Below are 27,308 nucleotides of genomic sequence, written 5' to 3'. Positions count from 1 at the left end.
CTCATTAGTAATAGAACTTTTTTTCCTAAAACTATATGGAATTTTCAATATTAAAGGAAAGAGGTCCTTATTCGTGTACAACTGTTACAAATAACTGCAGTTTCGGCACAGTTTAATTCAGTTTTTCTTAAAGTGCTTCTCTTGGAGTATTAATTCCTTAGAAAAAGCATTGTCTGTTTAAATGAATATGAGAAATACTACAGTTTATATTTCTCTTCTCTTGAAGATTCACTGTGCTTAGCAGCATTACATATTAAGGCTCTGAGAAGTCCTGCATTTAAAAAGCCCCAGCTCTTTGGCTTTGCTTAATCCTGTATTTCTCAGACTTATTTGACCATGACACCAATTGCCCTTGGAAAACATGTTAATATATCACATGCCATTAAGGACACATTTTTGAGAAACACTGCCTGAACCCATTCAACTCATCTTCTAGAAAGAACAGGGTAGGCATATTGATTCTGAAGCACCATTTACCATTTACCCACTGTTAATGGAATAAATGTGTGTGTCGTCTCCAAAGCTCATATGTTGAAGCCCTAACCCCCAGTATGATGTGATGATATGAAGAGGTAGGGCTTTTAGGAAATAATTAGGTTTTGATGAGGTCATGAAGGTGGAGCTCCCATGATGGGATTGATGCCCTTATAAGAAGAGGAAGAAACACCAGGCTGGGCATGGTGGTTCACGCCTGTAATCCCAGAAATTTGGGAGGCCAAGTCTGGCAGATCACTTGAGGTCAGGAGTTCGAGACCAGCCTGGTCAGCATGGTGAAACCCCATCTCTACTAAAAGTACAAAAATCAGTCAGGCATGGTGGTGTGCACCTGTAATCCCAGCTACTCGGGAGGCTGAGGCAAGAGAATCTCTCTCTTTTTTTTTTTTTTGAGACAGAGTTTCACTCTTGTTACCCAGGCTGGAGTGCAATGGCGCAATCTCGGCTCACCGCAACCTCCGCCTCCTGAGTTCAGGCAATTCTCCTGCCTCAGCCTCCTGAGTAGCTGGGATTACAGGCACGTGCCACCATGCCCAGCTAATTTTTTGTATTTTTAGTAGAGATGGGGTCTCACTATGTTGACCGGGATGGTCTCGATCTCTTGACCTCGTGATCCACCCGCCTCGGCCTCCCAAAGTGCTGGGATTACAGGCTTGAGCCACTGCGCCCAGCAAGGGAATCTCTTGAACCTGGGAGGTGGAGGTTGCAGTGAGCCGAGACTGCACCACTGTACTCCAGCCTGGGTGACACAGCAAGACTCCGTCTCAAAAACAAAAAGAGAACACCGAAGGCTCCTCTCTCTGCTACATAGGGAAACAAGGAAAGGGTGGCCATCTGCAAGCAAGGAAGCAGGCCTTCACCAAGGAGTGAATCTGCTAGCACCTTGACCTTAGACTTTTCAGCCTCCAGAATGAGAAATAAATTACCCCACCAAATCTGTGGTATTTTGTAATAGCAGCTTGAGCTAAGATACCCACAGTATCATTTGTTTCAAAAGGGACTCTTAGTCCAAACCAAGAGGTGATTTCTTAGTTAAGAAAGGAAAATCAGGCTGGGTGCGGTAGTTCATGCCTGTAATCCCAGCACTTTGGGAGGCTGAGGCGGGTGGATCACCTGAGGTCAGGAGTTCGAGACCAGCCTGTCTAACATGGTGAAATCCTGTCTCTATTAAACACAAAAAAATTAGCCAGATGTGGTGGCGCATACCTGTAATCTGAGCTACTTGGGAGGCTGACACAGGAGAATCGCTTGTACCTGGGAGGCGGAGGTTGCAGTAAGCCGAGATCACACCATGGCACTCCAGCCTGAGCAAGAAGAGCAAAACTCCATCCCCCCGCCAATAAAAAGAAAATGTATACATCCTAAATCTTGTTCGCAGCTTGATCAGATTACTCCTACTAGGTTTCACTCTGTATTCCCACTCACTACAAGCGCCTCTTCACTGAATTGCCTGCTAGACCACAAACTTGGCTCTGAAGGTGAGATATCCTTCTCTCCCTCATCTGCTCTATTTTCTACTTTCCCACTCCCTCAGTCCCATGCAGTCACTTCCAACATGCTGGCTTTTCATTGCAACCATCTCTTTTACAAGTCAAGATCAAGTTTCCCATTCCTGCTTCTCTTGGGCTCATTCACCAACTTTCCATCGAAGGATTGAAATATTCTTCTAACTGGTTTCCCCACCTCTAATAACTCCTAACTAGTCTGTAGTCCTCTCTGTAATAGAATGATTTTCCTAAAAGTACAGCCCTGACTTTTCACTTCCCTGCTTAAAAGACTTCACTAGCTCCCTTTTGCTTACAGAATAATACTAAACACTTTCGCAGATAATTCAATCATAATTGACTTCCAGTGACAACTCACAGAAAAACTAAGTGAAACTTCTAATCTATCTAAACCCAAGTTCCCCTCAAAGCCTTGAACTTTGGGCATGTAAACAGACCTATGTTACTGAGGACACTAGAACTGAGTGCCTAAAATCTCTAACCTGTCTTCCCCAGGAAGTATTTCATGATCTAACTAAACTCCCTGCTTAACATCATTTATTTCAGCCCCACCGGAATTTTACTTCACAATTTAAGCTTTCTGGTTTACATCTCTAGTCCTGATAGTCACCCTTCAAGCTTATTCAAGTCTCTCTATCTTAAAAAATGCATGAAATCCTTGACCCAAATACATTCTTAGGACACTGTCCCATCTATCTTCTTGCCTTTGCCATTATACTTTTTAGGCTACTGATTCCACTTGCCCTCTTTTCTTAAAATCAATCTTATTAAGGTAAAATATACCTAGAATAAATATGCTGATTTTATTTTTTGGTTTTTTTTTTGAGACGGAGTTTGGCTCTTGTTACCCAGGCTGGAGTGCAATGGCACAATCTTGGCTCACCGCAACCTCCGCCTCCTGGGTTCAAGCAATTCTCCTGCCTCAGCCTCCTGAGTAGCTGGGATTACAGGCATGCGCCACCATGTCCAGCTAATTTTTTGTATTTTTAGTAGAGATGGGGTTTCACCATGTTGACCAGGATGGTCTCGATCTCTCAACCTCATGATCCACCCGTCTCGGCCTCCCAAAGTGCTGGGATTACAGGCTTGAGCCACCACGCCCGGCCAGTATATGCTGATTTTAAGTGTACAATTCAATGAGTGTGACAAATGTGTAACCACCCCGAGAAATAAGAAACAGAACATTTCTGAGGTCTCCACAAGTTTTTATATGCTCCTGCCCACAATCCCCACCCCTACCTCCATGTCCCTAGGCTATGCTAATTTCCTTTTCTTTTCTTTTCTTTTTCTTTTTTTTTTTTTTTTTTTTGAGACGGAGTTTCGCTCTTGTTACCCAGGCTGGAGTGCAATGGCGCAATCTCGACTCACCACAACCTCCGCCTCCTGGGTTCAGGCAATTCTCCTGCCTCAGCCTCCTGAGTAGCTGGGATTACAGGCACGTGCCACCATGCCCAGCTGATTTTTTTGTATTTTTAGTAGGGATGGGGTTTCACCATGTTGACCAGGATGGTCTCGATCTCTTGACCTTGTGATCCACCCGCCTCGGCCTCCCAAAGTGCTGGGATTACAGGCGTGAGCCACCGTGCCCGGCCCCTTTTCTTTTTTTCTTTCCTTCTTTCTTTCTCTTTCTGTCTCTCGCTCTCTCTCTGTGTAGAGAGAGCTACATCTATATCTGTCTATCTACATATATATATATATAGAGAGAGAGAGAGAGAGAGAGAGAGAGAGATTCTGTCTTTTTTTTTTTTTTTTTTTTGAGACGGAGCTTCACTTTGTTGCCCAGGTTGGAGTGCAGTGGTGCAATCTCAGCTCAGAGCAACCTCCACCTCCCAGGTTCAAACATTCTCCTGCCTCAGGCTCCCAAGTAGCTGGGATTTCAGGCACGCACCACCACGCCCAGCTAATTTTTGTATTTTTAGTAGAGATGAGGTTTCGCCATGTTGACCAGGCTGAACTCCAACTCCTGACATCAGATGACCTGCCAGCCTCAGTCTCCCAAAGTGCTGGGATTACAGGCATGAGTCACCAACCACACCCAGCCCTATTTCTGTCTTTTTTTTTTTTTTTTTTTTTTTTTTTTTTTGGGTCAGAGTTTTACTCTTGTTGCCCAGGATGGAGTGCAATGGCACGATCTCAGCTCACTGCAACCTTCATCTCCCAGGTTCAAGCGATGCTCCTGCCTCAGCCTCCCAAGTAGATGAGATTACAGGCATGTGCCACCATGCCCAGCTAATTTTGTATTTTTAGTAGCAGTGGGGTTTCACCATGTTAGTCAGGCTGGTCTCGAACTCATGACTTCAGGTGAACCACCCACCTTGGCCTCCCAAAGTGCTGGGATTACAGGTGTGAGCTACCATGCCTGGCCATTTCTGTCTTTTTTGAGACAGAGTCTCATTCTGTTGCCCAGGTTAGATGCTATGGCATGATCATAGCTCACTGCAGCCTTGACCTCCCAGGCTCAAGCAATCTCCACCTCAGCCTCTTGAGTAGCTGGGATGACAGGCATGTGCCACCATGCCCAGCTAGTTTTTTTTCTTTTAAAAATTTTTTTTATAGAAACAAGGTCTCCCTATGTTGCCCAGGCTGGTCCTGAACTTCTTGGCTCAAGTGGTCTTCCTGCCTTGGCCTCCCAAAGTGCTGAGATTACAGTCATGAGCCATCATGTGGGGTCTGAATTGCTTTCTATCATTATAAACAAAATTTGTCTTAGAGGCCAGGCACCGTGGCTCAAGCCTGTAATCCCAGCACTTTGGGAGGTCATGGCTGCTCAGAATGAGTGATGAGAAAGAGAGAAAAAGAGAGAGACAGAGACACTGAGAGGGAGAGCAGAATCAACACTACATTTCTGACGCAGTCTTTAAGTTGCATACCAACACTTCTGCCTTATTCTTTTCATTAGAAGCTAGTCACTAGGCTCAGTTCACACTTAAGAGGGGATTACACAAAAGACTGAATTCTAAGAGGTGGGGAGCATCGAGGTCCATCTTGGAGGCTAACTATAACAATCTATTCTCTGGCCCCTCATTGATTCATCTTCTTCCCACATGTAAAACATACTCACCACCTCTCAAGACCTTCAAAAATCTCAGCCCATTATAATATCAGCCCAAAGTCCAGAATCTCATAACCAAAATGAGGTCCAGCTGTGGATATAGCCCTTATATATAGTGCTGTTTTTTGTTTTTTGTTTTTTTTTTTTTTTTTGAGATAAAGTCTCTCTGTTGCCAGGCTGGAGTGCAGTGGCACGATCTTGACTCACTGCTACCTCTGCCTCCCAGGTTCAAGTGATTCTCCTGCCTCAGGCTCCTGAGTAGCTGGGACTACAGGTGCATGCCACCAAGCCCCGCTAATTTTTGTATTTTTAGTAGAGATGAAGTTTCACCATGTTAGCCAGGATGGTCTCGATCTTTTGACCATGTGATTTGCCTACATTGGCCTCCCGAAGTGCTGGGATTACAGGCATATGCCACTTCGCCCGATCAGTTCTTCTTAATCATTAAACCTATGAGGTCTGAGAAATAGGCAAGTATTGTACCCCCTACAAACGCGTATACACACACACGCACACTCAATGTACAATGGGGGAAACAGGCACAAGATAATCCCTATAGACATTCCTGTTCAAAAAGGGTGGAAATGGGGAACACAAAGGCAGCATTGCTGTGGACCAGCCATGGTGGTTCATAGCAATTCTTAACTTACCTGGAGAAGTATTGTGAGTTCCTTGATTAGAACTCAGTCCTAGTTCTTCCCAGGAGTGATTCTTTTAGCTCTTGCTTCCCTCTTCTGAGTTATCTTTCCTTTTTAATGACCGGTAATGTGTGTTTGCAATAGAGTTGTTTTCTCAGCCTGCCTCTTTCTTTTTTTCTATTTTTATTATAAATTTTCTTTTTTTTTTTTTTTTAAGATGGGGTTTCACCATGATGGCCAGGCTGGTCTTGAACTCCTGACCTCAGGTGATCCACCCACCTTGGCCTCCCAAAGTGCTAGGATTACAGGCATGAGCCACCGCGCCTGGCCAAGCCTGCTTCTTTCTTGTTGAATTTGAGAATCCAAAGACCTCTTTTCATTTTGTCCTGTCTCTTCCTCTTTCAATCTAAGATGGTGATGTTTCTGCTTATATAATTATTTCAAATATGTAGTGGATTTCTTATGAATTTTATTGGGGGTCCATGTTATTAAAGTCATACTTGCAAGTGTCTTTGATATAAGCACTTCTCTACTTTGGGTTTCTGTTGATAGACTTTTTTTTCTTTTGGGACAGGGCCTCACTCTGTCACTCAGACTGGAGTGCAGTGGCACAATCATGGTTCACTTCAGGTTCAATCTCCTGAGTTCAAGCCAACCTTTCACCTCAGCTTCCTGAATAGCTAGGACTACAAATAGGCACTACTACACCCAGCTAATTTTTAAATTTGTGTAGAGATGGGGTCTTGCTATGTTGCCCAGGCTGGTCTCAAACTCCTGGGCTCAAGTGATCCTCCTGCCTTGGCCTCCCAAAACAGTGGGATTAAAGGTGTGAGCCAGCACAGCCCAGTTGAGACAACACTCTTAAACTGCTTAGAAGCCCTATTCTTTGATCAAGAGGATCTGTTCACCACACCTTTACAATCCTAAGAGGCTTTTTGTTTGACTAAAAAGTACCATAAGGCTCTACTTTCAAGCTTTCTGAAGTTTTAACCATGGATTTATAGATATACCCTTGACTTTATCTATGCACCTTGTTTTCCTGGCAGTACCCTGGATTTGAGCTTTCTTCATAAGCCATTAAAAAATTCTTCTTTTTCTTTTCAAGACATGTTCTGTCATCCAGGCTGGAGTGCAGTGGCACAATATTGGCTCACTGCAACCTCCACCTCCTAAGTTCAAGTGATCCTCCCACCTCAGCCTCCCAAGTAGTTAGGAGTACAGGTGCGTGCCACCACACCTGGATAATTTTTTTTTTTTTTTTTTTTTTTGTAGTGACAGGATTTCACCATGTTGAACAGACTGGTCTTGAACTCCTGAGCTCAAGCAGTCTGCTCACTTTGGCCTCCCTGGGATTATAAGTGTGAGTCACTGTGCTTGCCTCTATTATCCAGGCTAAAGTGTAGTGGGGTGATCTCGGCTCACTGCAACGTCCACCTCCTGTGTTCAAACCATTCTCTTGCCTCTCAGCCTCTTGAGTAGCTGGGATTACATGTGCCTGCCACCATAACTGGCTAGTTTTTGTATTTTTAGTAGAGATGGGTTTCACTACATTGGCTAGGCTGGTCTCAAACTCCAGACCTCGTGATCCGCCCATCTATAATCCCAGCACTTTGGGAAGCTGAGGCGGATAGATCACTAGATCAGGAGATCGAGACCATCCTGGCTAACATGGTGAAACCCTGTCTCTACTAAAAAACACAAAAAATTAGCCAGGTGTTGGGGCGCGTGCCTATTATCCCAGCTACTTGGGAGGCTGGGGCAGGAGAATCGCTTGAAACTGGGAGGTGGAGGTTGCAGTGAGCCCAGATCATGCCACTGCACTCCAGCCTGGGTGACAGAGAGAGACTCTGTCTCAAAAAAAGAAAGTAAAGAAAAGAAAAAATCCTTCCATTAGGATAGTTAATTCTTTTCTCTTGCGTTTTTCTGTAAGAAGCATAAAGAAACCAAGTGGTATCTGGAGTGATGAACATGTAATCAAAGCTGAGCCAATAAAAGACAGCCCTGAGACTTTTGATAAAAATATTGGAAAACAGAAACTCTCATTCCACTGGGAGTAGAGTAGAGAGCTGGTAGAATGGGGGCCTGAAGGTTCTAACGGTCATCTTGTCACTATGAGGGAAGAGCTTTCTGAGAAAGAAACCAAGGCAGAAGGAAGTAGAGCCAAGGTGATGGGGAAAGACTAAAAATCTCCTTAACTTGATCTCTCAGTTCCTTAGGCACGTTTCCTACCACCCACATTACTCTAGGCAGCGGCAATGCTAACCTTTCTGCTACTGCATCAAAAATCCCCTTTTATCTAATTTCCAATAAGATTTTCATCATTTTTCCCTTAAGGAGAAAATGGCTGTCCTCACAGGCAGGCTCCTTGAAGTCCACAATTCTACTAATCGTGTGTTCAAGACACTTGAAGTTTTCACTATTACCCTCTTCCAAATCCTTACAGCTTTTCAAGTTTCTACTCACTGATCCCAAAGCAATTCCAACATTTAGATGTTTACTGCATCAGCACCCACCCTTGCTATGAAAATCTGCACTGCTTATCTATTGCTGTGTAATAAATTGCCAGCAAATTTACCAGCTTAAAACAAACAAACTTGCTTATAGCCATTACTGGAATTAAAACAAACAAACAAACAAACAAACAAAAACAAAGAAATATTGTTTTCACACAGTTTCTGAGGACCAGAAATTAGGAATGGCTTTGTGGTGTGGTTCTGGCTCAGGGTCTCTCATGAGGAGGCAGTGAAATTGTCAGTGAAGTTCTAGTTTTGAAGACTTGACTGCAATTAGAAGATCCACTTCAAGCTTACTCCCCTGACTTCAGGAGCCTTCAGTTTCTTACCTGATGAGCCATTTCCTAGTGCTGATTACAACATGGCTTCTGCCAGAGTGAGTGATCTGAGAGAAAGAGGCGAGAGAAACAGAGAAATGAGACTAGAAGCCACTGTATTTATGATCTAGTTTCCAAGTCACATACCATCATTTCAGCCTTACTCTATTCATTAGAAGGAAGTCACTAAGTCCAGTCCACACTCAAGGGGAGAGAATGAAGTAAAGACGTGAATACCAGGAAGCAGATCTCACTGGGACCATCTTGGAGTCTGACCACCACAGCAAATTACTAAACCTCTCCTGTGTGTCTGTTAGTGTCCTTATCTGTAAAATAGAAATAGTAAAAGTATTTAACCCACATGGTTCCTGTGAAGTGGAGAGAATACATATAAAGCTCCTTAGAACAATATCTGGCACAAAGCAAAAAACGTTAAATATTGGCTCTTATTATGGTTTTAATCACATGAATGACTCTCAAATATTTATCTTAGTGCTCAGGGCCCTTGATATAGTATTCAGAGCACTAATTCTACTTTTTTGACTGCCTCGATGACTTCCAGTAACTTAAGTATATATGCCCCAGACCAGTATCTTCATATTCATTAAGACTTTTAGTCTACTGGTTCCAGAAAAAAAGCAAAAGAAAAATTTAAGTCCAGAGAAAGATTTCAAGCAGGTCTGGTTCCAGATGACCCAGTTATGTCATTGGGAATCCATCTCTCCCATCACCTCCTTCATCTCTCCCATTACCTTCATCACTCCCATCATCTCCTTCATCTCTCCCATCACCTCCTTCGTCTCTCCCATCACCTTCTTCATCACTCCCATCACCTCCTTCATCACTCCCATCACCTCCTTCATCACTCCCATCACCTCCTTCGTCTTTCTCATCACCTCCTTCATCACTCCCATCACCTCCTTCGTCTCTCCCATCACCTCCTTCATCTCTCCCATCACCTCCTTCGTCTCTCCCATCACCTCCTTCATCACTCCCATCACCTCCTTCGTCTCTCCCATCACCTCCTTCATCACTCCCATCACCTCCTTCGTCTCTCCCATCACCTCCTTCATCACTCCCATCACCTCCTTCGTCTCTCCCATCACCTCCTTCATCACTCCCATCACCTCCTTCGTCTCTCCCATCACCTCCTTCATCACTCCCATCACCTCCTTCATCACCCCCATCACCTCCTTCATCACTCCCATCACCTCCTTCATCACTCCCATCACCTCCTTCATCACTCCCATCACCTCCTTCGTCTCTCCCATCACCTCCCCATTGCCTTCTCCTGGTTCTGCTCTCCTGTCTTAATTTCTTTCTCAGAAACCTCTTCTCTCATAGTGACAAGATGATCATCAGAAGCTTCAACTCCCCATTTTATCACCCCAAAATGAAATGAGAGTTCCTATACCTTTTACCAAAAGTCTATTACTGGCTGGGCGTGGTGGCTCACGCCTGTATTCCCAGCACTTTGGGAGGCTGAAGTGAGTAGATCATTTGAGGTCAGGAGTTTGAGACCAGCCTGGCCAACATGGTGAAAACCTGTCTCTACAGAGTACAAAACTTAGCCAGGCGTGGTGGTGTTTGCCTGTAATCCCAGCTACACGGGAGGCTGAGGCAGGAGAATTGCTTGAACCTGGGAGGCAGAGGTTGCGGTGAGCTGAGATGGTGCCACTCCACTCCAGCCTGGGCAATAGAGTGACACTGTCTCTAAACAAAGCAAAGTCTGCTCCCAACATTACTGTAGGCAGCAACTGTACTAAACTTTCTACTACTGCATCAAAACTCTCAGGGCTGTCTCACTGGCTCAGCATTGATCATATATCCATCCATAAGTCACTATAGCACTGCAGGGAGGTCACTGAAGAAGTATTTGTCGGTGCGGTGGCTCATGCCTGTAATCCCAGCACTTTGGTAGGCTGAGGTGGGTGAACTGCTTGAGGTCAGGAGTTTGAGATTGGCCTGACTAAAATGGTGAAATCCCGTCTCTACTAAAAATACAAAAATTAGCCAGGGATGGTAGCCCATGCCTGTAATCCCAGCTGCTTGGGAGGCTGAGGCAGGAGAACTGCTTGAAGCTGGAAGGTAGAGATTGCAGTGAGCCGAAATTGAGCCACCGTACTCCAGCCTGGGCAACAGAGTGAGACTCTGTCTCCAAAAAAAAAAAAAAAAAAAAAATGTTCCCCCATAATCTTTATCATTCCCCTATCCTTCAATGATTTCCTAATTTTACATAAATTACAATGCAGGCATAGCTTGAATTTCTATCCTCCCACTATTATATTTGAATTAATAAGCAATTCTTATGAAAATTATAGAGCCATGCCCAAGGGCCTGAAATATAAAATTTTCTGATGAGTTAGGCCCAGGTCATGTGTTCGCCCACAGAGCCAAAGAGAGTGTCAGTTACACCGAACTACATGAACTGAGAAAGTGGGAAAGGTCCTATGCTTAGAAGAAAATTAGCATTCTGTGGCCAGAAGCAAGTAGGATTAATACCAGGCAGGCAAAATCAACAGATGCCCTTCTAATTAACCTTCCCTCCCAAATCCATTCCTTTTCCTATGTTCCATCCTTCAGTAAAAGTCACCTCTTGGGTCAACAACCTCTGACACCTACATCCGCCCTGCCCCAAGTATCCAGACTGATGCCATGTTCTTCTGACTCTAGCTCTCTGTGCCCAGAATGTGTTCTCTGGTTTCCTTCTGTCCTGCCCCTATTAATATGGTTCCCTCTACCTAGAAGATCCATCCACAGCATCTCTGCCTGGCAAATTCCACAAACCTTAAAGGCTGGCTCAAGAACACCACCTCCATGAAGCCCACTATTGATTTATTGGGAAGAGACCAATCAGTCACCAACTTACAGGAACGTAGTGCTGAGTCCCACTTTTATTCGGGAGCTGCTTTCACAGTTAAGTAGAGCGCTAGCCCAAGATGTCTGGAAACACAGGATGGAAGCTGGTCCTTCACCGCTCTCTTCTACCTCTGTATCCTCACATTCACTGCCTTTCACACAAAGCAAGCACTTTGCAAACGCCTAAACTGCCTCAATGCAGAAACTCATTCAGTCTGAAAAAGGCACCGGGAGAAGGCTTTTAACATTTCGCATCTGTGTCTCAATTTGTAAAACCTCACTGAGGTTTATGAAAGAGCTACTTAATTTTGTTTTCTTTCCCCTCTGGTTTTGATTCAGATTTGTTGGGTCTCTGTCACATCAGCTCGAAAACGCTTTCTACTAAGGCACTTAGTCTCGACCTACAGACCCCAGTGGGTGGATAATTCCCTGCTGAGCTATGAATGGAGCTCCATGTGGGGAGGACTCAGCCTCAGCATACCTTAGGTACAAAGCTTATGACACAAGACACTCTTTAGCTGGGGTAATTTTAGCTGGTCTCTTGAAGGGCATATCAGGTCTATTTGGAAATCTACTTTACTTCTCTTTGTTTTTTCTTCTAAAAATCTCTATCTTTCCCTTTATTTTTATTTTTATTTATTTTTGGAGACAGAGTCTCACTGTGACACCCAAGTTGGAGGGCAACGGCGTGATCTGGGCTCCCTGCAACCTCCGCTTCCCCGGTTTAAGCGATTCTCCTGCCTCAGCCTCCTGAGTAGCTGGGATTACAGGTGCACACCATCACGTCCGGCTAATTTTTGTATTTTAAGTAGAGACAGGGTTTCATCATGTTGGCCGGGCTGGTCTCAAACTCCTGACATCTAGTGATCTGCCCACCTCAGCATCCCAAAGTGCTGGGATTATAGGTGAACGCCACTGTGCCTGGTCCCCTTTTGTATTTTATTTTATTATTATCATTTTTTGAGACGAAGTTTTGCTTCTGTTGCCCAAGCTGTAGAGCAATGGCGCAATCTCGGTTCACCACAACCTCCGCCTCCCAGGTTCAAGAGATTCTCCTGCTTCAGCACCCCGAGTAGCCAGGATCACAGGCATGTGCCACCATGCCCAACTAATTCTGTATTTTTAGTAGAGAAGGGGTTTTACCATGTTGGCCAGGCTGGTCTTGAACTCCTGACCTCAGGTGATCTGCCTGCCTCAGCCTCCCAAAGTGCTGGGATTACGGGCATGAGCCACCATGCCTGGCCCCTCCTTTGCATTTTAAGTACAACACTGTCTTCTGATTTTCTTCTGCAGGTATTCAGCAACAGAAAGATAGCACTCATACACACACACACACACACACACACAGAGAGAGAGAGAGAGAGAGAGAGAGAGACTGATTTAAAAAGTTAGCCCAAACCTAACTTCAGCAGGGTTGCCAAGTCAGAGAGGAAAAATAACTTTTACGTCGGGTCCTGGGCCTGTCTGTGCTGACAGTTACACACATTCCAGCTTGTCACTTGCCTCTGACTTACTTTCTTAAATACTTCCATCCAGTTATGCCACTTATCACCTGCTTAGTATGTGACACTTCATCAGCCAAGACAAATGTCACATTAGGAAAGCTGTCCAGCGAATGAGGGCAATAAAAGACTGCAACATGAAAAGTTTGGGCTTTTTCTTTTCATCCGCTTTCTAGTTCTGCTTTCCAAATCTTGCCTGTGGCTGGGGCTGGCTGGATTTTTTACTATGCGTGAGCGTGTTGTATTTAGGTTATGGAGACGGATCCTCCAATAAATGGGTCCTGATTGGTAAGACAAACTGCCCTTGAAATTCAAAAACCCTGACAGTAAATTTGATCAAAAGTAGTAACAGTGATGAAAAACAAATGTTCACAAATATGATCCAGCTACCAAAAATGAGGTCACTGGATTTTCAGGGCACTTTTTGTAGACTTCTCACAAAAAAGAAAAAAATCATATTTTTTTTCATTAAGTGAACTAAATTCTTTTGAAAGTGAGAAGCTGACAGCTTTGGTTGGAGCCAGAAATAGAAGGCAAGCACTGGTGTGCCTTACTGGCAAGACTTTGTTGTCGTTAACTACTTCTGCTAATAAATTTCAGGGTTAGGTTACAGCCTTTCTCTTTGGAGGGGCCTCATGGAACCCGTTTCTCAAAGTGAAGATAACTGTCTCCAGATTTGGTAAAAAGCCCAAAGCCCCTGTTCATACCATTAGTACCACTGATTTTATTCTGCAGGTAAAAGAAGAGCCAATCAGTAACTCTCAGTGTCAGTATTCCTATTGAAGTCCAACCTTCCCCACTCCCTACCAAATTCCACCTAACCCGAGGTTCTTGGATCGTTTTAATTTTTGAAGATGTTACTTTATCTTTCCATGGAGGAAAGGAAGCTGTGTATTATCATGAGTTCATAAAAATAAGTCAAATCTGGCCGGGTACAGTGGTTCACACCTGTAATCCCCCCACTTTGGGAGGCCAAGGCGGGCAGATCAAGAGGTCAAGAGATCGAGACCATCCTGGCCAACATGGTGAAACTCCGTCTCTACTAAAAATACAAAAATTAGCTGGATGTGGTGGTGTGCACCTGTAGTCCTAGCTACTCAGGAGGCTGAGGCAGGAGAATCACTTGAACCTGCGAAGCAGAGGTTGCAGGTAGCTGAGATCACGCCATTGTACTCCAGCCTGGGTGTCCCCTGTAGTGCCAACTACTCGGGAGGCTGCGGCAGGAGAATCGCTTGACCCTGAGAGGCAGAGGTTTCAGTGAGCCGAGATTGTGCCACTCCCACCTGGGTGACACAGCGAAACTCCATCTCAAAAAAAAAGCTAATCTGATCGTGTTACCTGGCTGCTTGGAATCCTTTAAAGATTCTCCATACATGTCATGTTTAAACCAAAATCACATAGCTTAGCCACCTAGACCCTTTGTGATCTGACTTTTGTCCAACTCTCCAGCCTCTGTTTCAGCCCCTTCTTCCTCAATACAATCTGTACGGCCCGCCTGTCAGAATCAAAGGCAATTTCCTCTCTTGTGCCTGTGCATATGCTGTTGCCTCTGCTGGTAAAGTGATCCTCACTCTCTTTCTTCACCGGGTCTACTCTTGCTTGCCCTTTCTGGGTCTCATCTGCCCCACTGCCCACCAGGCCTTACTTCCAAACAGCAACACAGACACCCCTCACATGGTTTCTGAGAATCCTATCTGGATGCTCTTCCTGAGATATGCTCAGCACCCTATTTTTGCCTTCATATATCTCACAACAGTCTTACTTGTCTGTGTTCCACTCTATTGGAGATCCACACCTCATTTATCTGTTTCTAGCTCCTGGTTCAGTCTCTAACACAGAATAAGTGCTTAATCATTTTTACTGGATAAAAGAATAATTGAATTTTCCATTTCTGTTTCTGGAATACACAGTGTCTCAGAACGCCCTTCTGAGCATTTCTGATCAACGAATCCTATGTTAGAAAGAGTAGATGACTTTAGAGCTCTCAAAAGGACTTTCTCTTTTTTTGAGATGGAGTTTTGCTCTTGTTGCCCAGGCTGGAGTGCAGTGGCGTGATCTCAGCTCACCGAAACCTCTGCCTCCTGAGTTCAAGTGATTCTCCTGCCTCAGCCTCCTGGGTAGCTGGGATTATCGACATGCGTCACCACACCCGGCTGATTTTGTATTTTTAGTAGAGACAGGGTTTCTCCATGTTGGTCAGGCTGGTCTTGAACTCCCAACCTCAGGTGATCCGCCCGCCTCGGCCTCCCAAAGTGCTGAGATTACAGGCTTGAGCCACCGTACCCGACCAGAAGGACTTTCAAATACAGAAAGGAGTTCAGGTCAGCCCAGGAGATTGGGCAACCAAGATTACAATTAACCATGAGTCACACACTGTCCTGTGCACGTTAGCATGTATTTTCTCATTTAATCTTCCTAACAACTGTAAAGTGTAAGTCTTGTTTTCTCCTTCTTATAGGTAAATAAACTGTCCAAAGCCCACGCAGCAGGGGACTCATTTCCGGATTTTTTTTTTTTTTTTTTTGAGACAAGGTCTCACTCTGTCCCACAGGCTGGAGTGCAGTAGGGATATCATGGCTCACGGCAGCCTCAATCTCCTGGGCTCAAGCAATCCTCCCACCTCAGCCTCCTGACTAGTTGGGACCACAGGCATGCAATCATGCTTAGCTAATTTTATTTTATTTATTTATTTATTTATTTTTTTGTAGAATTGGGGTCTCAGCTATGCTTTCTAGGCTAGTCTGGAACTCCTGGCCTCAAGTGATCTTCCGCTTTGGCTTCCCAAAGTTCTAGGATTACAGGTATGAGCCATCATGCTCAGTCCATTTCCAAGCCTTTATTTATTTAATTTTTTTTGAGATGAAATCCTGCTCTGTTGCCCAGGCTGGAGTGCAGTGGCATGATCTCAGCTCAGGGCAACCTCTGCCTCCCGGGTTCAAACGATTTTCCTGCCTCAGCCTCCCAAGTAGCTGGAATTACAGGTGCCTGCCACTAGGCCCAGCTAATTTTTTTTGTATTTTTAGTACAGACAGGATTTCACCATGTTGGCCTGGCTGGTGTTGAACTTCTGACCTCGAGTGATCCACCCACCTTGGCCTCCCAAACTGCTGGATTACAGGCATGAGCCACCACCCTGGCCTTGTCTCAGGTCTTTATGATTCTAAATTCTTGTTCTCTTTTCATATAGCATGATCACACAACTCCTTTTTCTTTCTCTAGGAGGATCTGGGTAAGAAGAACATTTCTGGGTTGTCTTCTGAAAGAAATGAATGCAGAATTATTGAGCCTACAGGAGCCTAGGTCTGTCTCGGGTTGGAGCACAAGGTCTCCCCTACCTTCCCGACCACTGCATTTACTCATGAAGTTCAGATTTAGAGAAAGAGGTTGACCTAGAGAAGATGAGGCAAACCCAGACAAAGGAGACACTTTTGACAAGACTTTTCTATTAAGTCTCTACAAACCGATGTCATTGTTTTTAGCATAGCATGCTCTAATTGTTTCGATATTTTATTTTTGGTTAGTTCACGTTGCAGATATTATTATTATTATTTTGAACCGGAGTCTCGCTTTGTCACCAGGCCAGAGTGCAGTGGTGCAATTTCCACTCACTGCAAGCCCCGCCTCCCGGGTCAAGTGATTCTCCTGCCTCAGCCTCCCAAGTAACTGGAATTACAGGCGCCCACGACCAGGCCCAGCTAATTTTTGTATTTTTAGTAGAGGTGGGGTTTCACCATGGTGGCCAGGATGGTCTCAATCTCTTGATCTCGTGATCCACATGCCTCGGCCTCCCAAAGTGCTGGGATTACAGGCGTGAGCCACTGCGCCTGGCCACAGATATTATTTAATAATATGAATAGGCCAGGCGCAGTGGCTCACGCCTGTAATCCCAGCACTTTGGGAGGCCGGTGGCAGAGTGGGCCATAAAGCACAAAAGAGGCAGGTGGATCACGAGGTCAAGAGATCGAGACCATCCTGGCCAACACGGTGAAACCCCGTCTCTACTAAAAATACAAAACAATTAGCCAGATGTTGTGGCACACGCCTGTGGTCCTAGCTGCTTGGGAGGCTGAGGTGGAAGAATCGCTTGAACCCAGGAGGCAGAGGTTGCAGTGAGCTGAGATTGTGCCACTGCACTCCAGCCTGGTGACAGAGCAAGACTCCATCTCAAAAAATAAAAATAAAAAATAATATGAATAAATACGTCCCTTCATTTTGGAAGCATTATATACATCTTTCCCGAGTTCTTGAATACAGTGACGAGCAGAACTGAACAGGTACGTTTCCATCTATTGGCCTTAGGACTGTTTCTGCTAGAGTAGAATGAAGTTTGGTAGTTTGGTCAATGACCATAATTCCACTCACCAACCCGGTCTGCGAGTGGAATTACATATTAGCACTGCCCTCTTCTCCCAGGGCAGTCCACTTTAGTCCACTGCAGTTTGTGAAACCAGCTGCACCTTGGCAAGCCCTGGCCTGGGATTAATTTGGCAGGGAGGTTAATCAGAGATGTCTCTGACTCATAACTTTGGGGCCAACTCTGAACACCAAGCCCCAGCCCTGCCCTCTTTTGATTTTTCTCTGTGCTGATTCATTCTAGGTTGGGACTTTATTGTCAGCAATCGTAATTGCATATGGGTGGAACATGGATTTTAAATATGACAAGGAGCCAAGTCTAGGGCGTCTGCTAGCTTTGTTATTAATTGTGTCATTTTTTATTAATTGAAAAAAGGAAGGAAAGAAGGGACAATAGGAAGTAGAGAGAAAAGACATTAAAAAAAAAAAAAAAAAAAAAACAGGAAATATCCCACCAACCCAAGCTAAAACCTATTCTCTTCCACCCTCTATATTTTCTCAAAGCCCTTAGAAAGACTTGTCCTGAATCTTGTTCACATGACAGGAAGCCAGCTACACTACACAAATGTGGCTGGGCCCAGGGGCTTGTGCCAGTAATCCCAGCACTTTGGGAGGCCAAGGTGGGTAGATCACCTGAGGTCAGGAGTTTGAGATCAGCCTGGCCAACATGGTAAAACCCTGTCTCTGCTAAAAATACAAAAATTAGCCAGGCATGGTGATGCCTGCCTGTAATCCCAGCTACTCAGGAGGCTGAGGCAAGAGAATTACTTGAATCCAGGACTCAGAGGTTTCAGTGAGCCAAGATTACACACTCCAGCCTGGGTGACACAGCAAGACTTCATCTCAAAAAAAAAAAAAAAAAAAAAAAGAGTATAAATTTTAGGTTAGCTATCTGAATAATTGTGTGATAATGGGAAAGTTATATAAATCTCTTTGAATCTCTGTTTCTCAATCTGTAAAACACGGATAATATTTACTAAATAATGATATTTAGTATTGTCACAATGGTTAGAAATATTCTACACAAAGTACCTGGCACATTAAAAAGCATTAATACCTTGCAAATACTATTGTTACAGCTATTTTTATTAAGGGACCCTTTGAAGCATTGAGAATGTAGCCTCACAGAATAGACTGAAAGTTTAAATTTCATCCCTCTGAAATTGTGGCAGAATGTTCTATGCTCCCTTTGAGTGGAGACTTGGGAATGTCTAAGTACAATGGTCGTTGGGTCTCAGGGACTGACTCAGGCTGTGGGAATATGCAAAACAGTCAGGACAGGAAAGGATCAGCCAATAAACAGAAGTCAAGTATTTGGGGAAGCTGTAGGAACTGAAGAGAAAGAGCTTCCTTAGTGCTGGCAGCTCCCCATTTACTAAAAGAATAATCTCGTACAAGTTGCATAAATCACTATGACTTGGTTCTCTTATCTGTGTCTATCTCCTTGGGTTGCCATGAGGATTAGAGGAGATTGCACATGGAAAATGTCTAGCACAAATTAAAATGCTTAGTAAAGAATTATCTCACATGTGGAGGTGAGACAAATTGAAACATACCAAGCTCAAGGGTAGCATAGACTTTGGAGCAATACTACCTGGTTCAGATCTGAGCTCCAGTACTGTCTGTCTCACTTTCTCATCTGTGAAATGGATATAATACCTTCCTTGCCTGTACTTACCGCATACATGTGTTAGGAGGAATAATTTTGAGTCAATATATATAAAGCATTTATAATATGGTCAAGTACTATATAAATAAATATTAAATAAATACATAGAGAAGTCAGTGCTAGGAAAAGAACAGATGGCAAAACCAGAAGGATAAAAAACAAAATTGGGCCAGACACAGTGAAGTGTGCCTGTAATCCTAGTTACTTGGGAGGCTGAGGCCAGAGGATCCGTTGAGCCCAGAAGTTTGACACCCAGCCTGGGCAACACCGTGAAACATCTCTATATAAATAAATAAAATTGTTGACTCTTGACCAGAGTGGGCCATAAAGCACAAAAGCAGTAGTGGTCAGGCACAACGGCTCACACCTGTAATCCCAGCATCTTGGGAGGCTGAGATAGGAGGATCTCCTGAGCTCAGGAGTTTGAGACCAACCTGGGCAACATGATAAAACCCTGTCTCTACTAAAAATACAAAAATTAGCTGGGCATGTTGGTGCATACCTGTAGTCCTAGCTACTTGGGAGGCTGAGGTGTGGGGTCACTTGAGCCAGTGAGGTCGAGGCTGCAATGAGCCGAGATCATGCTGCTGCACTCCAGCCTAGGCAACAGAGCCATACCCTGTCAGAAAGAAGGAAGGAAGGAAAGACAGAGAGAGAGAGAGAGAGAGAAGGAAGAAAGGAGGGAGGGAGGGAGGGAGGGAGGGAGGAAGGAAGGACAGAAGGAAGGAAGGAAGGGAAAGGAAAAATAGTATTAAAGCAAGTGGTTCCTCTTCTTTTCTTTCTTTCTTTTTAAAAAACAGGCTGCAGGCAGTAAGGGGTGAGGGTGTGTCAGCCTGAGTTAAAGAGCAGGATGTGAGTGGACCCAGTCCTTCCGAGCTGCCGTAGACCCCAGGAAACCGCCATGGGATCACTTTAACAGCACGTTCTGCTTCCTCAGCTTCCCAGACCTGGTGCCTGAGAGTGGCTCTAAGCCTTTCTGTGGGGGTGGGCTTGGTTAGGAAAAGCTCACTCCATGGGAATGGCTGCTGCTTTCAAGAGCCCCATGGCCATATCCAAGGCCCACTGACTGAGTGGATGAGAAACCCCAGTGACTTCTGCTGCTTCTGCTGTCTGACTGATACAAAGCGGGATGTAAAATATTCAAATTCCAGGGATAGAGCCAACTGTGCAAATTCCTGACAGGCAAATTGAGGCCCATTATCTGTAATTACAGTCGCCCGAATTCCAGGCCAGCAAGACCCTGTTTTCCAGCAGTCAGCGATAGCAGCTGCTGCCCTGGTGCCAAATGCCTCCAGGGAAAGTCCCAGGAGTGCAGATGAACAGCCCTCACAGGGTATTCCTGACATCCTCCGACAAGAACACCACAGCTCGCTTCAAACCTGAAGACAGCTCCGACGGCTCTCAGGATCAGCTCTTTCGTTAGGCTTGTCATCATTTGGGACATCACGTCTTGAACCTCTTTTCCCCAACAATCTTCCCTTAAGCCCGACTGAATTGCTTGTTTATAATGAATGACTTGATCCCTGATTCCATCCTATTGCCCCTCATTAAGGTGCTTCCTTATGTGTGATTTAGTCCTTGGGCCAGGCATGACCTCATCACTAACTCCCACTCATCCTTAAAAACTTAGCTCACGCCTCCCTCTCCGGACATCCTCAGGCTGGATTTGATTTCTTTTCTCTTGGGCTCCCATTGTGCCTGTGCTCACACAACACAGCACTGTCATTCTTTGATTTGTCTCCTCTGGTAGACTGCAAGCTCCCTGAGGGCAGGGGCCATAACCTTTTTTTTTTTTTTTTTTTTTTTTTTGAGACAGAGTTTTGCTCTCATTGCCCAGGCTGGAGTGCAATGGGGTGACCTCGGCTCACCACAACCTCCATCTCCTGAGTTCAAGAGATTCTCCTGCCTCAGCCTACCAAGTAGCTGGGATTACAGGCATGCACCACCACGCCCTGCTAATTTTTTGTATTTTTAGTAGAGGCAGGGTTTCTCCATGTTGGTCAGGCTGGTCTCGAACTTCCGATCTCATATGATCCACCTGCCTCAGCCTCCCAAAGTGCTGGGATTACAGGCGTGAGCCACTGCACCTGGCCTTAAGTAACATCGTCAAGGCTGCAATTTTTCTTTTTTTTTTGAGATGGGTTTTCACCCTGTCACCTAGGCTGGAGTACGATGGCATGATCTCGGCTCACTGCAACCCCTGCCTCTCGGGTTCAAACTATTCTCCTGCATCAGCTTCCTGAGTAGCTGGGATTAAAGGTGCATATCACCACACCCGGCTAATTTTTATATTTTCCGTAGATACGGGGTTTCACGGTGTTGGGCAGGCTGGTCTCAAACTCCTGACCTCGTGATCTGCCTGCCTCGGCCTCCCAAAGTGCTGGGACTACAGGCATGAGCCACTGTGCCCAGCCCAGGGGCCATGTTTTATTATATTTTTCTCAGAACCCAGCACAATATCTGGCCATCACTGGTCATTCATCCAATGGCTGTTAGATCATGGATAAATAACATCTTCCCTGCTGTAGCGCTAAGGAAATTGTTCTTTCACTTGGTTAGCTCCTCCTCAGAGATTACTACTCAAACTTACTCTTAAAAGCAACCAGTGAAAACCCACAAAGACAATTTCATTAGTATACTGAGTGCAAACTCAACTCACCACATGCCCTTCTATTTTTAATGCTGTTTAATCTTACAAGGTTGGGTTCCCTAGGTATATAAGGCATAAAGATTTAATTAACCTTGCTGCTTCTGTTTTGTCAGGGTGCTCTATTGAGGCCTTATTTAAATAGGATTTCATGCTAGTTTCTTCATAGTTATTAACCAAGTCCAAAGGTTTTTATTCTATTTCTACCCATAGCATTATTTTAAGTCTAACTGTTAAGAAATGTCTTTATTTTATTTTTTTTTTTTTGAGACAGAGTCTCACTAACTCTACTGCCCAGGATGGAGTGCAGTGGCACAATCTCCGCTAACTGCAACCTCTGCCTCACGGGTTCAAGCGATTCTCCTGTCTCAGCTTCCCAAGTAGCTGAGATTACAGGTGCGCACCACCACACCCAGCTAATGTTTGTATTTTTAGTAGAGATGGGGTTTCACCTTGTTGGCCAGGCTGGTCTCGAACTCCTGACCTCAAGTGATCCACCTGCCTCCGCCTCCCAAAGTGATGGGATTACAAGCATGAGCCATCACACTTGACCAATGAATGTCTTTTTTTTTTTCTTAGATGGAGTTTCACTCTTGTTGCCCAGGCTCGGCTGCAATGGTAAGATCTCAGCTCACTGCAACCTCCGCCTCCCGGGTTTAAGTGACTCTCCTGCCTCAGCCTCCCAAGTAGTTGTGATTACAGGTGTGCACCACCACGCCCGGCTAATTTTTGTATTTTTAGTAGAGATGGAGTTTCTCCATGTTGTCCAGGCTGGTCTCGAACTCCTGACCTCCGATGATCTGCCCGCCTTGGCATCCCAAAGTGCTATGATTACAAGTATGAGCCACTATGCCCAGCCAGAAATGTCTATTTTAAGTTAAAGTACAAAAACTTATTTATCTAAATGACTGGTCCCCTCACCCTTGCAAACTAAGCCACCTCTTTTTGCTTTTTTTTGAGACAGAGTCTAGCTCTGGTGCCCAGGCGGCAGTGCTGTGGCGCGATCTCAGCTTGCTACAACCTCCACCTCCTGGATTCAAGTGATTCTCCTGCCTCAGTCTCCTGAATATCTGGGATTACAGCCACCTGCCACTATGCCTGGCTAGTTTTTGTATTTTTAGTAGAGACAGGATTTCACTATGTTGGCCAGGCTGGTCTTGAACTCCTGACCTCAGGTGATCCGCCCTCCTTGGCCTCCAAAAGGGCTGGGATTACAGGCGTAAGCCACCATGCCCAGCCTAGCCATTTCTCCTGTGATAATATTGTAGCTGTTTGAAATATTTTTGGGTCTCTACTTTTTAGTTTTGCCTTCATAGAGAGGTGGTGATCCTTACTTGAAGAGTGGTTTTGTTACTTTAAAATCCAAAACTATAGCAACAGATACTATTGTCCAATACAATATCCACTTTATTTAACTTCTGGAAACAGTGTTGAACATGCACAGCATTAGTTGGAAATCAGATATGTTAGGTAGCACACATTTTTTAATTAAAAAATTAATAGTTACATAATTATTTTAACTGTATTAACTGTATGTATACGACAAGTATGTTGAATCCATAATTTAATGGATGTTACTTAAGGAAAAGCTATATTGCTTAAGGAAAAACATATTCAAGTAAAAATACAGTGAGTTAAATTGCTGAGAGATAGTAAGCAGTAACCCAGGCTACCAGGATGAGACAAAGATTGTGAAGGGGGTATATCAATGACTAAGGTGCGAGAAACACCTGTGGAATGAAAAGAGCAGAGGCTCTGGGGCTCCAGTTATTTTGCTGATTATCCGGGAGTCTGTGGACTTACCTTCTCTGAGCCCTACTTGCTGATCCATGTGGTGATCAGAGATAAGTTTCATGGGTACTCAGCACAGTACCTAAAGGGCTCCATAGTGCGAATTCTTAAAAAATCAGAACCACTCTCATGGGACAAAGCTATTGAATCTACTTTTTGAAAGTTGCCACAGTTTGAAGGGAAAACCCAGGACATTTCATTAAGTGTGATGAGCAAAAGGTGGCAGCTGGATGGTTGCTCTGAGGGCTCAAAGTATTCCTTTGAACTTATTCACCTGGGCATGTTTGTTAAGGGACCAGTCTCAGAATGAAAGAGTCAGGTAATTACTCCTTATATGATGCTAAGTAACTGGTGCTACCCTTGAACTCTGAGAGTTTATCAGCTCATAGACATTAAGCCATGAGAGTCTGTCTCTTACTGACCCTGATGATCGCTCTCTCTCTCTCTTTTCCTTGGTCAATTCAAAGCTTATAACTAAACTCATAGATCAATTCTAGAAATCAGAATTACCTTATGAACCATTTGCTCTTCCCATTCACCTGTGCTCCTATGCTGAAGTGCACTTTCCTTGGTACTGGTATTTTTTATTCTCACTCTACTATTGTTTTATACAAATTCCCATTCTTAAATTTTTTTTTTTTTTTTAAATATAGAGACCAGTCTCACTATGTTGCCCAGGCTGGTCTTGAACTCCTGAGCTCAAGCAATCCTCTCTCCTTGTCCTCCCAAAGTGCTGGGATTACAGGCGTGAACCACCCTTCCTGGTCCAGATTCCCATTTTGTATATGTCCAATGTGAAAGGGAGAGTACATAATATCTTAGTCAGCTCAGGCTGCCATAACCAAATTGCGTAACAATGCAAATTGGCTGGGCCTGGTGGCTCATGCCTGTAATCCCAGCACTTTGAGAGGCTGAGGCGGGCGGATCACAAGGTCAGGAATTCAAGACCAGACTGGCCAACATGGTGAAACCCTGTCTCTACTAAAAAATACAAAAAATTACCTGGGCATGGTGGCTTATGCCTGTAATCCCAGCTACTTGGGAGACTGAGGTAGGACAATTGCTTAAACTGGACCCAGGAGGTGGAGGTTGCAGTGAGCCAAGATCGCACCACTGCATTCCAGCCTGGGAGAAAGATGGAGACTCCATCTCAAAAAAGAAAAGCAAATTAATTTTCTCACAGTTCTGGAGGCTGGAAGCCTAAGATCAGCATGTCCATATGGTCGGATTCTGGTGAGGACTCTTTTCCCAGCTTTCACATGGCTGTCTTCTTGCTTTGTCTTCACATGTCTTGGGGGTTGGAGGAGCGAGCATGTCAAGTGCAAGTTCTCTAGTGTCTCTTATAAAGGCACGAATCCCAACACGATCCTCCCACTGTCGTGACCTCATCTTACCCTAATCACCTCCCAAAGGCCCCATCTCCAAATACCATTACACTGGGGATTGTAGGGTCAACATATGAATTTTGGAAGGCTACAACATTCAGCCCACGACACTCAGTAAAGAAGCAGATAATAAAAGTCATGTCGCCGGGCACGGTGGCTCAAGCCTGTAATCCCAGCACTTTGGGAGGCCGAGGCGGGTGGATCACGAGGTCGAGAGATCGAGACCATCCTGGTCAACAAGGTGAAACCCTGTCTCTACTAAAAATACAAAAAGTTAGCTGGGCATGGTGGTGCATGCCTGTAATCCCAGCTACTCAGGAGGCTGAGACAGGAGAATTGCCTGAACCCAGGAGGTGGAGGTTGCAGTGAGCCGAGGTCGCGCCATTGCACTCCAGCCTGGGTAACAGGAGCGAAACTCCGTCTCAAAAAAATAAATAAATAAATAAAATAAATAAAATAAAAGTCATGTCATCTTTTGCCAAGAGCCAGCAATTTCTCATCTGTGTCCCACCAGAATTTCCAGACCATCCAAAGAAACGTCTTCTTTCTTGCATCAGTCATTGTAAAACTAGGCAAGCATGCCGACAACAGGCCACAAATATTTGTTCTCGCACAGAGCCAAGGTTATATCCCAAATTGTTCATCAGCCATCACTGATTCACAAAAGATGAGCAAGATCTCCTGACATATCAATTTAGTGGGTTCTCTTCCTCACTCTAGTTGGGCACCCCAAGTATATAAAACGAGAGCCTACCATGTGACAGGCAAGAGTAGGATGGTATGACCTCATCCAGTCTCACAATCCTGACAGTAGAAATTATTGCACTGTTTTGGGGTGAGAAATTGAATCTCAATAAGATTAAGTGATGTGCACAGCATTAAGCAACCCATAATTGAGGAGCTCAGATCTGAACCCGAGTCAGTCTGAACAGAAAGGCTCTGACAGGCCTTAGATGTATCACTTGCCAAATGTTCATTCACTCATTGAACTTCCTGTCATGTGCCAGGATCTATGTAGTCAATAGCAATGGATAAAATAGAACAACAACAAAAATTCCAGGTCGGACACGGTGGCTCATGCCTGTAATCCCAGCATTTTGGGAGGCCGGGGCAGATGGATTACCTGAGGTCAGGGGTTTGAGACCACCCTGGCCAACATGGTAAAAGCCTGTCTCTACCAAAAATACAAAAATTAGCCAGGTGTGGTGGCAGGAGCCTGTAACCCCAGCTACTCAAGAGGCTGAGGCATGAGAATTGCTTGAACCTGGGAGGTGGAGGTTGCAGTGAACCAAGATCTTGCCACTATACTTCAGCCTGCGTGACACGAGTCTCTGCCTAAAAAAAAAAAAAAAAAAAAAAAAAAAAAAAAAAAAATCCTGCCCTTATGACTTACTTACAGGATATAGATAATAAACAAAACAAACAAGTAAAATAAGTAGCATATCATAGAGTGACAAGTAAAAAAAAGAAGGGCAGTGGGGTGGGATGCAATGGCTTATGCCTGTAATCCCAGCAATTCGGGAGGCCGAGGCAGGAGAATTGTTCGAACCCAGGAGTTTGAGACCAGCCAGGGCAACATAATGAGACCCCATCTCTACAAAAACATTCAAAAACCAGCTGTGCATGGTGGCACGTGCCTGGATTACCAGCTACTCTGAAAGCTGAAGCAGGAAGATCACTTGAGGCCAGAAGTTCAAGATTACGGTGAGCTATGATTGCACCACGGCACGCCAGCTGCGTGACCGAGTGAGACCCAGACTCACCATAGACACACACACAACACAACAGCAACAACAACAAATGGGGGAGGGGGACTAGGATGACTGGATTGGAAGGAATCACAATTCAAAATGCAGTCGCCGGGAAAGACCTTACTAAGAAAGAGACAGTTAAGCAAAAACATGGAAACAGTACGTCGTATCAGAATCTCATTAACTCCAAGGCTCCTAAGGTGCAGGGGTGAGTGACAATTTTTGAAAAACCATTGTGTCAGGACTCTTTTTCTTGTAAATGATAGGAAAATAGACTCACCTTGACTTCAGCAAGAAGGGGGAATGTATTAGCTCAGGGAATTGAAAAGTCCAGGTCAGGCTGGATTCAGAGGGTCAAACGTCACTGGGACACGACCTACTTCATTGTGTATTTCTGCTTTTCTCTGTGGTGGTTTGTTCTCTAGTTCCACATGGAGGTAGAATGGCTACCAGCAACTTCAGGCCAACATCCTGCAGAGTTCAAACCCAGAAGGGAAGAGAGAGTGCCTCTTTACCAGCAGGCCAAGCAAAGATCTCAGTGCGATTTATTGGGTCACAGGCTCATCTGGATCACTTTACTTTGATTGGGAACATATGGCTCTGATTGGCTGGGCCCAGTCACCTACCTGCCTAACCCTGGAGTCATTGGGAGAGTCAACTTACTGACAGTAGACGAAGGCAGGGCCCTGAGGAAATATGCGGTGTTGACTGTAGGGCGGAGAAAGCAACTCATATCCACAATATTACTGATCTAAAAATAATTTCTTTTGTGACATTGTGTGCGTTGTTGACACAGATTGCTCTATGCCCAAAGCATGGTTAATAACAGAT

At 44.7% G+C, this 27,308-nt stretch overlaps 1 protein-coding gene across 1 annotated transcript in view; it reads right to left on the bottom strand.

The window, feature by feature from the left end:
- Positions 1-26,982, bottom strand: part of AKAP13 (A-kinase anchoring protein 13) — a 383,896-nt gene extending 356,914 nt beyond the window's left edge. The window contains exons 1-3 of the mRNA XM_074399972.1: positions 26,758-26,982; positions 8,685-8,846; positions 8,533-8,588 (exon numbers count right to left, since the gene is read on the bottom strand). The gene's annotated coding sequence lies outside the window, so the exon portion shown is untranslated. The remainder of the gene's footprint in view (positions 1-8,532; positions 8,589-8,684; positions 8,847-26,757) is intronic.
- Between the last annotated feature and the right edge of the window lie 326 nt (positions 26,983-27,308).

Source organism: Saimiri boliviensis, chromosome 5 (assembly GCF_048565385.1).
Source record: "Saimiri boliviensis isolate mSaiBol1 chromosome 5, mSaiBol1.pri, whole genome shotgun sequence".
Lineage (NCBI taxonomy): Eukaryota > Metazoa > Chordata > Mammalia > Primates > Cebidae > Saimiri > Saimiri boliviensis.
This window is presented reverse-complemented; position numbering and strand designations above follow the sequence as displayed.